The following is a 14,633-nucleotide window of genomic DNA, read 5'->3' as shown; positions in this document are numbered from 1 at the left end:
TGGTGCTGTGTCCTGTGCTCTGTCCTGCTGAGTTCCGTAGTGCTGCTGGGTCCTGTGCCGTGTCCTGTTCAGTCCAGTGGTGCTGTGTCCTGTGCTCTGTGCTTCTAAGGGCATAGTTATTTCCCCATTATTCCCAAGTTTGTAAAAAATAAAAAAAAAGTAAAAAAAAATAAAAAAATTAAAAAAAAAAAAAAATATATAATAATTATAACCAAATTTGCAAAACCAATCCAGCATTATAAGTCCATTGGTACTGCAATATTACCAAGTTCACACATTCAGCAGTAAAAGTCCAGTGGTACTGCAATATTACAAAGTTTACACATTCTGCAGTATCAGTCCAGTGGTGCTGTGTCCTGTGCTCTGTCCTGCTGAGTTCCGTAGTGCTGCTGGGTCCTGTGCCGTGTCCTGTTCAGTCCAGTGGTGCTGTGTCCTGTGCTCTGTGCTTCTAAGGGCATAGTTATTTCCCCATTATTCCCAAGTTTGTAAAAAATAAAAAAAAAGTAAAAAAAAATAAAAAATTAAAAAAAAAAAAAATATATATAATAATTATAACCAAATTTGCAAAACCAATCCAGCATTATAAGTCCATTGGTACTGCAATATTACCAAGTTCACACATTCAGCAGTAAAAGTCCAGTGGTACTGCAATATTACAAAGTTTACACATTCTGCAGTATCAGTCCAGTGGTGCTGTGTCCTGTGCTCTGTCCTGCTGAGTTCCGTAGTGCTGCTGGGTCCTGTGCCGTGTCCTGTTCAGTCCAGTGGTGCTGTGTCCTGTGCTCTGTGCTTCTAAGGGCATAGTTATTTCCCCATTATTCCCAAGTTTGTAAAAAATAAAAAAAAAGTAAAAAAAAATAAAAAATTTAAAAAAAAAAAAATATATATAATAATTATAACCAAATTTGCAAAACCAATCCAGCATTATAAGTCCATTGGTACTGCAATATTACCAAGTTCACACATTCTGCAGTATCTTGTGCTACATATAATGGAGACCAAAAATTTGGAGGATAAAGTAGGGAAAGATCAAGACCCACTTCCTCCTAATGCTGAAGCTGCTGCCACTAGTCATGACATAGACGATGAAATGCCATCAACGTCGTCTTCCAAGCCCGATGCCCAATCTCGTAGTACCGGGCATGTAAAATCCAAAAAGCCCAAGTTAAGAAAAAGTAGCAAAAAGAGAAACTTAAAATCATCTGAGGAGAAACGTAAAGTTGCCAATATGCCATTTACGACACGGAGTGGCAAGGAACGGCTTAGGCCCTGGCCCGTGTTCATGACTAGTGGTTCAGCTTCACCCACGGATCTTAGCCCTCCTCCTCCTCCCCCCCCCTACAAAAAATTGAAGAGAGTTATGCTGTCAGCAACAAAACAGCAAACAACTCTGCCTTCTAAAGAGAAATTATCACAAATCCCCAAGGCGAGTCCAAGCGTGTTGGTGGTTGTCAAGCCTGACCTTCCCATCACTGTACGGGAAGAGGTGGCTCGGGAGGAGGCTATTGATGATGTAGCTGGCGCTGTGGAGGAACTTGATGATGAGGATGGTGATGTGGTTATTGTAAATGAGGCACCAGGGGGGGAAACAGCTGATGTCCATGGGATGAAAAAGCCCATCGTCATGCCTGGTCAGAAGACCAAAAAATGCACCTCTTCGGTCTGGAGTTATTTTTATCCAAATCCAGACAACCAATGTATGGCAATATGTAGCTTATGTAAAGCTCAAATAAGCAGGGGTAAGGATCTTGCCCACCTAGGAACATCCTCCCTTATACGTCACCTGAATAACCTTCATAGTTCAGTGGTTAGTTCAGGAACTGGGGCTAGGACCCTCATCGGTACAGGGACACCTAAATCCCGTGGTCCAGTTGGATACACACCAGCAACACCCTCCTCGTCAACTTCCTCCACAATCTCCATCAGATTCAGTCCTGCAGCCCAAGTCACCAGCCAGACTGAGTCCTCCTCAATACGGGATTCATCCGAGGAATCCTGCAGCGGTACGCCTACTACTGCCACTGCTGCTGTTGCTGCTGTTAGTCGGTCATCTTCCCAGAGGGGAAGTCGTAAGACCGCTAAGTCTTTCACCAAACAATTGACCGTCCAACAGTCGTTTGCCATGACCACCAAATACGATAGTAGTCACCCTATTGCAAAGCGTATAACTGCGGCTGTAACTGCAATGTTGGTGTTAGACGTGCGCCCGGTGTCCGCCATCAGTGGAGTGGGATTTAGAGGGTTGATGGAGGTATTGTGTCCCCGGTACCAAATCCCCTCGAGATTCCACTTCACTAGGCAGGCGATACCAAAAATGTACAGAGAAGTACGATCAAGTGTCCTCAGTGCTCTTAAAAATGCGGTTGTACCCACTGTCCACTTAACCACGGACATGTGGACAAGTGGTTCTGGGCAAACGAAGGACTATATGACTGTGACAGCCCACTGGGTAGATGCATCCCCTTCCGCAGCAACAGCAACAGCTGCATCAGTAGCAGCATCTACAAAATGGCTGCTCATGCAAAGGCAGGCAACATTGTGCATTACAGGCTTTAATAAGAGGCACAACGCTGCCAACATATTAGAGAAAATGAGGGAAATTATCTCCCAGTGGCTTACCCCACTTAGACTCTCATGGGGATTTGTGGTGTCAGACAATGCCAGTAACATTGTGCGGGCATTAAATATGGGCAATTTCCAGCACGTCCCATGTTTTGCCCACACCATTAATTTGGTGGTGCAGCATTACCTCAAGAGTGACAGGGGTGTGCAGGAGATGCTTGCGGTGGCCCGCAAAATTGCTGGACACTTTCGGCATTCAGCCAGTGCCTACCGCAGACTAGAGGCACATCAGAAAAGCTTGAACCTGCCCTGCCATCACCTCAAACAAGAGGTTGTGACGCGCTGGAACTCCACCCTCTATATGCTGCAGAGGATGGAGGAGCAGCAAAAGGCCATTCAGGCCTACACAGCCACCTACGACATAGGCAAAGGAGTGGGGATGCGCCTGAGTCAAGCGCAGTGGAGACTGATTTCCGTGTTGTGCAAGGTTCTGCAGCCATTTGAACTTGCCACACGAGAAGTCAGTTCCGACACTGCCAGCTTGAGTCAGGTCATTCCCCTGATCAGGCTGTTGCAGAAGCAGCTGGAGAAAGTGAGGGAGGAGCTGGTAAGCCATTGCGATTACAGCAAGCATGTAGCTCTTGTGGATGTAGCCCTTCGTACGCTTTGCCAGGATCCGAGGGTGGTCACTCTTTTAAAGTCAGAGGAATACATTCTGGCCACCGTGCTCGATCCTCGGTTTAAAGCGTATGTTGTGTCTCTGTTTCCGGCGGACACAAATCTACAGCGGTGCAAAGACCTGCTGGTCAGGAGATTGTCCTCTGAAGAGGACCGTGACATGCCAACAGCTCCACCCTCATTTTCTTCCACATCTATGGCTGCGAGGAAAAAGCTCAGTTTTCCCAAAAGAGGCACTGGCGGGGATGCTGATAACATCTGGTCCGGACTGAAGGACCTGCCAACCATTGCAGACATGTCTACTCTCGCTGCATTGGATGCTGTCACAATAGAAAAAATTGTGGATGATTACTTTGCTGACACCATCCAAGTAGACATGTCAGACAGTCCATATTGTTACTGGCAGGAAAAAAAGGCAGTTTGGAAGCCCCTGTACAAACTGGCTCTATTTTACCTGAGTTGTCCCCCCTCCAGTGTGTACTCGGAAAGAGTTTTTAGTGCAGCGGGGAACCTGGTCAGTGAGCGGCGAAGGAGGTTGCTTCCTCACAACGTTGAAAAAATGATGTTTATAAAAATGAATAATCAATTCCTCAATGAAGTACAGCACTGCCCTCCAGATACTACAGAGGGACCTGTGGTTGTGGAGTCCAGCGGGGACGAATTGATAATGTGTGATGAGGAGGAAGTAGACACTGTAGGGGGAGAGGAATCAGAGGTTGAGGATGAGGACGACATCTTGCCTCAGTAGAGCCTGTTTAGTCTGTACAGGGAGAGATGAATAGCTTTTTTGGTGTGGGGGCCCAAACAAACCAATCATTTCAGTCAAAGTTGTTTGGTAGGCCCTGTCGCTGAAATGATTGGTTTGTTAAAGTGTGCATGTCCTATTTCAACAGCAGACCTCTCAACTGCAGCTCATCCCTCCTCTGCGGGGATAATGTCTCCTGTGCTCTGACACGTCACTCTGTGTACTCTCAGCCTCAGGATCTGACACTACAGCTACCATGCCTCTTGTAGCAGCCCTCACTCCAGGGCCTCTTCCATGTGCAGTGTCCCCCTCTCTCTTGGGTTCACTATAGTGGCATGGAGTTCTCCCCCTCATCCAGGGCACACATTCCTTGCCCTGGCTCAGTCACCACGCTCAGACTTCCAGGCAATGCTGGGGGAGCCTGGGAGCTTCCACCCCAGGTCCCCAGCTACAACTCTCCTCTCCTGTGTCTTCTCTCTCTTTCTGACACTTGAAAGATCGTGCCTTTAAATGAAAAAGTCAGTCTTGATTGCACGACTATGTGCAAGTGCAACAGGGACATTTTTTTGGGTTTACAAAGTCAAACAATAACACTACGACCCTGTCTGTCTGGGGTCTGTCAATGACGAATTGTCTGGAGCATGTTTGGAGGAGGTATTGTGGCCCCGGTATCAAGTTGGGTACCGGGGCCACCCCACTACGCAGTCCAGATACTTGTTTGGTGGAATTCTGACACGTGGAGGGTGTATTTATTTTATTGTGGCCCCGGTATCAAGTTGGGTACCGGGGCCACCCCACTACGCAGTCCAGATACTTGTTTGGTGGAATTCTGACACGTGGAGGGTGTATTTATTTTATTGTGGCCCCGGTATCAAGTTGGGTACCGGGGCCACCCCACTACGCAGTCCAGATACTTGTTTGGTGGAATTCTGACACGTGGAGGGTGTATTTATTTTATTGTGGCCCCGGTATCAAGTTGGGTACCGGGGCCACCCCACTACGCAGTCCAGATACTTGTTTGGTGGAATTCTGACACGTGGAGGGTGTATTTATTTTATTGTGGCCCCGGTATCAAGTTGGGTACCGGGGCCACCCCACTACGCAGTCCAGATACTTGTTTGGTGGAATTCTGACACGTGGAGGGTGTATTTATTTTATTGTGGCCCCGGTATCAAGTTGGGTACCGGGGCCACCCCACTACGCAGTCCAGATACTTGTTTGGTGGAATTCTGACACGTGGAGGGTGTATTTATTTTATTGTGGCCCCGGTACCAAATTGTGTACCGGGGCCACCACACTACGCAGTCAAGATAGATAGATGCGTATCATAGATAAAGTACATTCAGTGGTGTGGGGCAAATTGAAAAATATTCAAAATGCACTGACATTATCAAAAACAAGAGGTTGTCACATGCTAAAACTCCAACATGTATATGATGGAGAGGATGGAGGAGCAGCCGTATGTGTAGTGTAATGCAGACCTGTTGAAGGTTTTTTATATATTTTATTGTGGTGCCCAGTGCCCACTCCTCTACGCAGTCCAGGTACATTTATTGGTGCGAATCAAACAAGTTGATGGTTTTCTTATTATATATATTGTGGTGACCCACTCCTCTACGCAGTCCAGGTACATTTATTGGTGCGAATCAAACAAGTTGATGGTTTTCTTATTATATATATTGTGGTGACCCACTCCTCTACGCAGTCCAGGTACATTTATTGGTGCGATTCATAAAAGTTCAGGGTTTTTAAGATATTGTGGTGACCCACTCCTCTACGCAGTCCAGGTACATTTATTGGTGCGATTCATAAAAGTTCAGGGTTTTTAATATATTGTGGTGACCCACTCCTCTACGCAGTCCAGGTACATTTATTGGTGCGAATCAAACAAGTTGATGGTTTTCTTATTATATATATTGTGGTGACCCACTCCTCTACGCAGTCCAGGTACATTTATTGGTGCGATTCATAAAAGTTCAGGGTTTTTAAGATATTGTGGTGACCCACTCCTCTACGCAGTCCAGGTACATTTATTGGTGCGAATCAAACAAGTTGATGGTTTTCTTATTATATATATTGTGGTGACCCACTCCTCTACGCAGTCCAGGTACATTTATTGGTGCGATTCATAAAAGTTCAGGGTTTTTAATATATTGTGGTGACCCACTCCTCTACGCAGTCCAGGTACATTTATTGGTGCGAATCAAACCAGTTGATGGTTTTCTTATTATATATATTGTGGTGACCCACTCCTCTACGCAGTCCAGGTACATTTATTGGTGCGATTCATAAAAGTTCAGGGTTTTTAATATATTGTGGTGACCCACTCCTCTACGCAGTCCAGGTACATTTATTGGTGCGAATCAAACAAGTTGATGGTTTTCTTATTATATATATTGTGGTGACCCACTCCTCTACGCAGTCCAGGTACATTTATTGGTGCGATTCATAAAAGTTCAGGGTTTTTAAGATATTGTGGTGACCCACTCCTCTACGCAGTCCAGGTACATTTATTGGTGCGAATCAAACAAGTTGATGGTTTTCTTATTATATATATTGTGGTGACCCACTCCTCTACGCAGTCCAGGTACATTTATTGGTGCGATTCATAAAAGTTCAGGGTTTTTAATATATTGTGGTGACCCACTCCTCTACGCAGTCCAGGTACATTTATTGGTGCGAATCAAACCAGTTGATGGTTTTCTTATTATATATATTGTGGTGACCCACTCCTCTACGCAGTCCAGGTACATTTATTGGTGCGATTCATAAAAGTTCAGGGTTTTTAATATATTGTGGTGACCCACTCCTCTACGCAGTCCAGGTACAATTATTGGTGCGAATCATAAAAGTTCAGGGTTTTTAATATATATTGTGGTGACCCACTCCTCTACGCAGTCCAGAAAGATACCTTGTTGCAACGTTTTGGACTAATAACTATATTGTGAGGTGTTCAGAATACACTGTAAATTAGTGGAAATGCTTGTTATTGAATGTTATTGAGGTTAATAATAGCCTAGGAGTGAAAATAAGCCCAAAAACTTGATTTTTAAACTTTTTATGTTTTTTTCAAAAAAAATCCGAATCCAATACCTTAAATCCGAACCGAGACCTTTCGTCAAGTGTTTTGCGAGACAAATCCGAACCTCAAAAATAACGAAAATCCGGATCCAAAACACAAAACACGAGACCTCAAAAGTCGCCGGTGCACATCCCTAGTTCAAACTAAGGGGCACATTTATCATTATTCACATAAAGTGAAAAGTAGTTTTCAATCCTTATCGCAATGATAAGGATTGAACTACTTCTCACATTTATGTACAGCCGTGCACAGAAACAGCAGTTCCGAAAAACTGCTGTTTCAGTGATAAAAAAAAACATACTTACCCCCCTCTTCGGAAGCGCTGTCTCCGGGTCTTCTCTTCACTCTTCAATTGCGCATGTCCAGTTCCAAGAACTGGACATGCGCACACAGATCCCCTCTCTGTCTCTGCAACGATAGTTGCAGAGAGAGAGCGCTGAGTGACAGGGAGGGATCATGTGATCCCTCCACACATGCGCTGTACAGCTCTGCTCTCCGGAGCAGAGCTGACAGCATTAGATTTCCTCAATTCGGATGATGTATGCCAGCTGCAGCTGGCGTACATTAACATGACAAGTTCCCGAAAAAAATGTTTTTTCGGGACTTGTTAGATTGCGGCCAGGAGCAGTCACCATTCTGTTGAATGGTGACTGCTCCCAAAAACGAAGAGGAGTGCAAAGCAGCAGATATCCATGATATCTGCTGCGATGCCCCCTTAATAAATTTGCGGAGGACACTGTGGGACCTTAATGACCCGTTAAAAGCACTATCGTGCTTTATTAAATATGCCCCTAAACTTTATAACCCCAGATGAGAGGTCGAAGGGGGATCGGAGGGGGTGTGATGATGCGATATGCATGATCACTGCCCCGTCCTCCATAACAACATGAATCACATCATGCAGCCATGGAGGCGTGGCCATAATAATGCCATTTACTTCGAATCACACACCACCCACTTTAGTAGACAGTGATCAGAAAGCCCGGCATACCCTGCCAGGAGTCTGGGAGTACTCCTTGAATTTGGGAATGTGAATATGGGAATGTCTCCTGAGTATTCCAGGAAAGTAGGCTAGTATAGACTACCTAGTACGTACTCTGCTCTGTACATGATGAGCACCCACAATAACGCATACCTCCCAACTGTCCCGATTTTGGTGAGACAGTGCCAAATCACAGACCCTGAAAGAGGCAATACTTACACCAAAAGGTGACGTGTAACTCAAAAGTGTGCATTTTGTGGGGGATTTGTGCAGGGTTTGGTGGATCTAGAGCAGGGCTTGTTCTCTTTCCTGATTCTACATCTTGCAATGTTGGGTGGTGTGCACTATTTTTCTGCTTAGTCTATGTATGCATATTGCACTCTATAGTGTACGTTACTACCCATATAATACTTTTTTCTGTATCTTTACAATGTCCATGTTGTTTCCTCATTGTACATTGTGACTTCCAGCAATGCTTTTGTACTGTACATTGTGACTACCAGCAGTCTGGCTACCCTCACTGCATTCTAGATATCAGAATAACACATAATTAAGCCATTATTACTCTTTGGCTTTAATATAATCTCTATTCACAGGTGATATGAAGTCATAATGTTATGAGACCAGTGATGGTCATCCATATAAACTAGGCACAGATATAGCAAATGAATATCTTAGATTTTTAACTTTCGTAGATTTCACGCTTTATTTAGAGGTTTAATGGAAATATTCTAAAGCAATAGATATATGAAAATAAGAATGTGTGGAATTTGTATATAATAATGCTATTAGACTATTATGGGCAAGAGGGCAGTTACTATGTCTTGAGTAAGTAGACCATCATCATCATCAACATCCACATTTATTTATATAGCACCAGCAAACTTTTTAGCACTTTACAATTGGGGAAAAACAAAGTAATAAAACAATACTGAGTAAGAAAGACAAAATGTAAGAGGACCCTGCTCACAAGCTTACAATCTATGGGACAATGGGAGTTGGATACATGAGGTTAAGTCTACATATTATATTTCAGTCCAACCAGAGTGCAAAGATAAAAAAATATTTTCATGCTATATGATCCAGTAAAACAGCAATGTTGGTCAGGGGGCCAGATGGCTGTTGTCTTGTGGGAATTGTGTAAAACGAGGCTTAGAAGTTGCTTGAGGAATATTATAAGCTTGTCTGAAGAAGTGGGTGTTCAGAGAACGCTTGAAGGTTTGAAGACTAGAGGAAAGTCTTCTTGTGCGAGGGAGTGAGCTCCATAAAGAGAGTGCAGCCCAAAGAAAGTCCTGTAACCAGGAATGGGAGGAAGTGATGAGAGTGGAAGAGAGACACAGATCTTGTGCAGAGCGGAGGAGTTGAGTTGGGAGGTATTTTGAGACAAGTGAGGAGATGTATGTCGGTGCAATTTTGTTGATGGCCTTATATGTTAGTAGAAGAATTTTATATTGCATTTGTAGAAAAATAGGCAATCAATGTAGAGACTGACAAGTAAAATCAGTCTAGCCGCTGTGTGCAAAATAGATTGTAGAGGTGAGAGTTTGGTTTGAAGAAGACGAGTAAGCAGGAATTTGCAATAGTCAATGTGGGAGATGATGAGTGCATGAATTAGAGTTTTTGTAGTGTCTTGTGTAAGATATGTGTGTATTCTGGAAATGATTTAAATATAGACTCAATGTGGGGAATAAAGGATAGATCTGAACCAAGGATCACACCTAGGCAGCAAGCTTTCAGGGTGGGATTTATGGTAGAAATGTCAGGTAGGTAACTTCTGTTGGTGGGTGGGAATATTACTAACTCTGTTTTTTGAAGATTGAGTCTGAGTTGGTGAGGGGACATCCAAGATGAAATGACAGAAAGACAGTCAGTAACCCCGGACAACACAGATGGCAAGAGATCAGGGGGTAAATGTATCAAGCTGCAAGTTTCCGGCGGGTTTGAAAAGTGTAGATTTTGCGTATAGCAACCAATCAGATTCTAGCTTTTTAGTCATTTAGTACATTTTACAAAATGATAGCTAGATTCTGATTGGCTGCTCTAGACAACATCTCAACTTTTCAAAACCGCCGGAAAACCGCAGCTTGATACATTTGCCCCCAGGAGAGGATAGATAAATTTGGGGCTCATCCACATAGAGATGATACTGAAATTCCAAAGGAGCTTATTAGTTTTCCTAGAGAAGTGGTATAGATAGAGAATAGCAGAGGACCTAGTACTGACTGAGCCTTGTGGTACTCCAACTGATAAAGGAAGTAGAGCAGAGGTGGATCCAGAGAAATTAACTTTGTAACAGCAAATACAAAGGTAGGATGAGATCCAGGATAGCACAGTGTCTTTAAGACCTAGGGATTGTAGTCTTTGTATGGTCAACAGTGTCAAATGCAGCAGAGAGATCCAGGAGAATTAGAAGAGAGTAACAGCCTTTAGTTTTAGCAGTGGTCAAATCATTAACAACCTTGGTTCAGAGTGGAGATTGGGACAGTTGTGAGGGTGCATTTGTGTGGATAGTAATATCAGGGATAAGGCCACCTCTAAAAAAGAGATGGGTTTTCAAAGAGTGTCTTAAGGTTTGAAGGCTGTTGGAAAGTCTGATTGAGTGTGGTAGGGAATTCCATAAGTGGGGAGCAGCACAGGAGAAGTCTTGTACGCGGGAGTGAGAGGTAATTACCAGAGACGAGACAAGGCGCAGGTTCAGAGGTAGATCTTAGTGGGCGGGCGGAAGAGTATTTTGATAAGAGACTTGAGATGTATGCAGGAGTAGTGTTGTTGAGGGCTTTGTAGGTAAGGGTGAGTAATTTGAATTTGATTGTGGAGGGAGCCAGTGTAGGGATTTGCAAAGTGATGCAGCAGATGTGGAGTGGTGAGCGAAAATCAGTCTTGCAGCAGCATTTAGGATGGATTGAAGTGTGTAGATATGGGTGTCAGGAATGCCAGATGGCAGGAGGATGCAATAGTCAAGACGGGAGATGATGAGAGATTGGATAAGAGTTTTGGTAGCATGTTGAGTAAGAAAAGGGCTTATTCTGGTAAATATTTAAAGTGGCGTGGACAGGACTGGGAAAGAGTTTGGATTAGAGGAATAAAGCAGAGGGTGGAGTCAAATGTGACACCAAGATAGCAGGCTTGGGAGACTGAGGAAATTGTAGTGCTATTGACAGTGAGGGAGAGGTGACTCTGGCATTAGGGAAGATAATAAAGTCTGTTTTGGACATGTTGAGCTTTTGGGACATTCTGTGGAGAAAGCAGAAAGACAGTTGGTTACATGAGACTGTACAGAAGGAGAGAGGTCAGGGGAATAAATCTAGATTTGGGAACCATCAGTGTAGAGATGATATTAGAGGCCGAATGAGCGAATTAGTGCCCCAAGTGAAGAGTTTTTTCTTTTTTTCAAACAAAAAATTGTTTGCAGAAAGAAAGCATGTGAGGCAAGTGTAGATAATCCTCTCAAGAAGCTTGGAGGGGCATCAGAGCTGAGAGATGGAACAGTAATTTGAGTGGGAGCTTGGGTCAGAATTTTGTTTTTTCAGAATAGGAGTAATCACTGCATGCTGGAATTATGATGGGAAGTTACCAATAGAGAGAGATTACAGATTTTAGTTAACAGGTTGAATGAGCACAGGACACAGGGAACTCCCTATTTGTGAAGGAATAGGCTCAAGTGGACAGAAGGTATTATAGAAAGATAAGAAGAGAACAGATACTTCATCTTCATTTGGGGGATCATATGAAGATAGGGTGTCAGAGGGTGCTGGGAAGGAATTGAGACGACTGTTTGTCGAGGGAGATGATACCATTTCTAGCATGATCTTATCAATTTTGTCCTTGAAGTAGGAAATAAGATCCTGGGCACTGACAGTAGTCGGAGTGATTGGGGTGGGAGGTATTAGAAGAAATTTAAATGTGTTAAACTGGCGCTTGGGGTAAGAAGCCTGAGCATAGATGAGAGATTGGAAGTAGGTTTGTTTTGCAGTAATCAGAGCATTTCTATAGGAGTGGTAGATAGAGGTATATGTGAAGAAATCATTAGAGGTACAAGATTTACGCCAGTGATATTCTGCTTTACTGGAAGTTTTTGAAGATTTTCTGTGACTTTAGTGTCATGGCTGACATTGAAGTCGGCGTGCTGTATGAAGAGTCGCTGGAGCCTATTCAGCAAGGGCTGTTGCAATGTTCATGCTAAGGCTTGGTGAAAATGAGTTACTACCATATCATGGGAGGAGAATGTAGAGATCTGGGAGAGAAGGTGTTGGAGAGAGGTGGAAAACTGTTGAAAAATAATAGAGTTAAGATTTCTACAGGTATGAGGAGGTTTGGTAGAGTTTGACAGCAGAGAGGTTAAAGTACTGGTGTTGAGTGTGTAGCTGATAAGGTGATGATCTGAGAGGGGGAAAGGAAATCAGAAACTGAGCATAGTCTAGAGAAAACAAGATCAAAGCAATGGCCATCCCGATGATTAGAGGATTCAACTCACTGGAAGAGGCCAAGGGAGGAGATTAGAGAGAGTAGTTTGGAAGAGGCATTGGAATGTGGATTAGCAATGGGGATGTTGAAATCACCCAGGATGACAGTGGGGATGTCAGAAGATAAAAAGTGAGGGAGCCATGCAGAGATATCTACAAGAAATTGAAACCCTATATTAGCCTTTACATATTTGTTGTGTTTTACACTCAAACATAGAATCAGCTCGGAGTCTGCAGGGAATGCTGGTTAGATATTAGGCAGAATAGAGTATGAGGAAATGGATGATGTATCTATGTTGACATAACAAAGTAATGCAGAATGCTGGGAAATGACAGACAAGCTAGCTCTTATCTGGAGGTAAACAGTATGAGTCAGTGTCAGTGATCCTGCCGGTACTATTACCATTTAATAAATGTAACTTTGCAGCTTGGCAAAACCATGTTGCATTGGAGGGGGAACTAAATTTAAAATGTGGGGACAGATTTATAGCTGGGGAAGTGCATGGCCTAGATGAACTTTACATTTCAGTGTAAAAATAAAGTTATCAAGTATTTGTGTCCTACATAAAAAAACAGCCTGTATGTAACTTATGTGCAAAATAATAAACTAGTATGCACCCGTTGCATTGTAACATGGTTTTGTCCAGGAGAAATCTTACTAATTTTTTTGCCTTACTTTTCTTAATGAATCAGGCCCAGTTAATTCATCTATAATTCTATATAAATCAATTCATTTAATTCTATATAAATCAATTCATTTAAACTATTGCTTCATACTTGAGGGATTGGGAAACTTCCAGTGTATCGGAATTAACTCTGTTCTTAGTTAACGTGATAACTTTATTAGCTTTTTTAGCTCATTGAACTCCACCTAATAATAAAAGTTATTAATGAATGTCGTGAACACAGAGAACTTACAGTTATTTACAGTGTCGGACTGGGGACTGCAACACTAGGGACTCAGCAGAGGGGGTGTGGCCAGCCATCATAGAGGCGAGCCCAGACACTAGAGGGGGAGTAGTCAGCCCACGAAGGACATAGATAGCACCAGAGTGTAGTATATAAAGGATGCAGTGTGTATATAAAGAGTGCACAGTCTTGACCTGCCCCTTAGATTGGGCAAAACAGTCATCAAAAATCAGGATTGTACCACTAGAATCAGAACATTTGACAGACTGTCCTAAATGTTCTTGTCACTTTCCTGGAATGTTGGGGGCCCTATTTGGGAAAAAAAAGTGTGCATTTAGAAAATTCCAACCAGCCCCAGTGTTAAATCAATAGGACCCACGATTAATACTTAGGCCTTCCTCCAGCCCCAACATTAAAGTAATAGTATTCCCATTTAATAAATAAGCCTATTTCGCTCCCTCAAAACAGCCCCAGCAATAGATTAATAGCATTTACGTATAATAAATATACCTGTTAACCGCAACCGTCACTGCCATTAAATAATTCACATTCGCATTTAATAAATAGACCTCATACTCCTCAAACTCAGCCCCACATTAAATTAATAGCTCCCAAACCACCCTATCTTAAATTAATTGTTCCCACTATAAAATTAAATTGCCCCACCATCACCCCACAAACAAAAAAGCATCCATTAGTTATCTACCACCTGCCACACACATCACATTGCCACAAGCCCGCTGTGCCATCACACACATTACTGTGCCCCTTCATCACCATACTGTGCCCCCTTATGGTCACACTGCACCCTCCATGCTGCTTTTGCTCCCCCTTCTCCTGGCCCCCCTTCATCACCCTGTGCCATGCTGCTTTGGCCCCCCTTCACACTCTGCCATGCTGCCTTTGCTCCCCCTTCACTCTCTGCCATGCTGCCTTTACCCCCTTCACACTCTGCCATGCTATCTTTGCTCACCCTTCACACTCTGCTATGCTGTCTTTACTTCCCCTTGCTTCTGTTCCTTCACTTATCTTTTCTATCAGCTTCTTTCTTCTCTTTTCTTCTGTCTTCTTTCTTCTTGCGACTCCACTCTGCGCCGCTCTTCACTGAACGTCGGGCGGGATGACGTCACACCCGACATTCAGTGCGGACATAGAAGAGAAGAGGGATGCTGGTGCCGCGATCACGTGAGTATGGTTTGTTTTTTTTGAGGG

General features: G+C 43.5%; 1 protein-coding gene across 1 annotated transcript in view; it reads left to right on the top strand.

Annotated features, from left to right (window-relative positions):
* The window catches only part of LOC142151175 (complement C3-like), a 102,006-nt gene that overhangs the window by 19,308 nt on the left and 68,065 nt on the right, over positions 1-14,633 (top strand). The window lies entirely within an intron of this gene.

This window comes from Mixophyes fleayi, chromosome 4 (assembly GCF_038048845.1).
Source record: "Mixophyes fleayi isolate aMixFle1 chromosome 4, aMixFle1.hap1, whole genome shotgun sequence".
In the NCBI taxonomy this organism is placed as follows: domain Eukaryota; kingdom Metazoa; phylum Chordata; class Amphibia; order Anura; family Limnodynastidae; genus Mixophyes; species Mixophyes fleayi.
The sequence above is the reverse complement of the archived record's forward strand: the minus strand, read 5'-3'. Positions and strand labels throughout refer to the sequence as shown.